We start from the raw sequence: 2,025 nt of genomic DNA on the forward strand, positions 1-2,025 counted from the left end.
CAACAAATCTCTCCAAATCTTTAATTTATTTAATTAAAGATATTATATCTTGCACTCTATAAATAAGAGAGAAGACCTAAACCCTAGCATCAGAAATCACGCCCCCACTCTCTCTCGTCGTTCTCTCCCCTCTCTCCCACTCTCTCAAATTTTTCTTCTATTTTCTCCATTAATTCTTCATCTTTTGGAGAAGGATTGAAGCTACAATTCAAGATTTTGTTGAAGAATCAAGATCCTACTTGATTCCTACCGTTTGTTCTATTGAAAAGGTACTTTTATATTGATCTTTTCTTCCTCTACCGATCAATCGGTGTTCTTGAGTCCACATGCATTTAGATCGAGTGAAGGGGGAAATTAATCGATGAATTTGGATGCATGTGTGGGTGTGTGACCGTGTGTGTGTGTGTGTGCACGCCTCGGTAGGCGTGCACATGCGTGGTGTGTGTGCGTGTGTTGTGTGTGGAAAAACACTCATGCGTGACACGATTTGATGATAAATCTAGAGTTGTTGTGTGAATAAAAACGATATGATAATCGTACTTTGATTTTGATTGGTGATTTTGAAAATAATCGATGGGAAAAAGGGAACGTGAGATCATGCATGATTTTGATCCATGATTGAGACTTATTTGAAATATATGAACTAAAGGTGATAGTTCGCGTTCCCGGTGTGATAACAAGAAGAAGTGCATATTTTGAAATCGAAGGAAATCGAGGTGGGCTTTATTCTTAAACTCTTCTATGTGCAAATTTATGATGTTGGAGAAATAAGGGTGGATTAAACTGTTATGCCATGCCTATGAATTATTTTGGATATTGTGTGTGCCTGATGCTTAGGTTGTGAGTACGCTCCATTAGGCTATAGGGCTATATAAACGAATTCGGGTCTGAGTAGGGCCGCAAACCCTATCAGGCTAGTGTACACTGGAGATCGGGAGCCGTCCTTGTTAGTCGGCCGATCTCGTGGGCGAAAGTGTGGCCACACTTCGTCGCACCATATGAAATGATAATTGATGAGAAAATGGGAGGTATTATTTGACTGGCCAGTCCATGATAAATATTTTGTGATACTCGATGCTTATCTTTAAATAAATGCGAAAACTCGAGTTCACTATGGTAAGGGTGGCATAACTATAAAATGTTTTGGCATGAGTCCACTGAGTATGTTTAAAATACTCAGCCCTGCATGTGTTTTCCCTATTTGCAGGTTGAGCGCCGATGGGCGGTCGGTGGTGTTGAGATGGTTGAATCGAATAATCTGGATGGTTGGGATTTTTGAGTGTAGTCGTGTCTTCATAAATGGCTTCGCTTTCTCTTGGAATGCTTCCGCTGAATATTTTGAAACTTATTATCTTAGGTTGTTTTGAACTTGTTCTTTGATTTGGAATATTGGGAATTATTGCGTTTTGTTGGAGCTACAATAAACCTTTAACTTTTGAGCTTAGCCTATGTTAGCTATTAAATCTTGATTCTCGTGAGTTAGCCGTTGACTTGTTGCCTTGATCTTCAATAAACACTTGGTCAAATCTCTTTAATTGAAACCCTAGTCTATGTCTTGTTGCACTTAAGTTCGCCTAGTTAACAGTCGCCGTATTTATTATACCCTAGAAATGCCGGGTGTTGGGGTTTGTATAATAAAAGATGCTTCGAGCGTACATGCCTTTGTACAGTCAGCTTGTGCATGTATACGAGAAACGCCACATCCACTTGTTTACCTATTTATGAGAATAAATAATATAATATAAATGGTTTATTATTGAAATATGATAAACAAGTCTAAGGCTTTTTACTAAGAAGGTCAAGTAGGGAAATTCGATGAATCTCCTCATGAGTTTTCCAGTAGGGGACTTGGCCAGATCTAGTAAGAAGAAAAACGTATTCACAACCTAAATAGGCTTTGGCTACCTATTGGAATGGTTGCGGTGTTTGTGATAATTCTCTCTTACCTAAGATGAGATTAGTAACACCGGTGTGGTAAAGCACTGAAAGGATCTAATCCGAAATGTATTCTTTATTGCTATCTAC

The sequence above is a fragment of the Salvia hispanica genome, chromosome 1 (assembly GCF_023119035.1).
Source record: "Salvia hispanica cultivar TCC Black 2014 chromosome 1, UniMelb_Shisp_WGS_1.0, whole genome shotgun sequence".
Lineage (NCBI taxonomy): Eukaryota > Viridiplantae > Streptophyta > Magnoliopsida > Lamiales > Lamiaceae > Salvia > Salvia hispanica.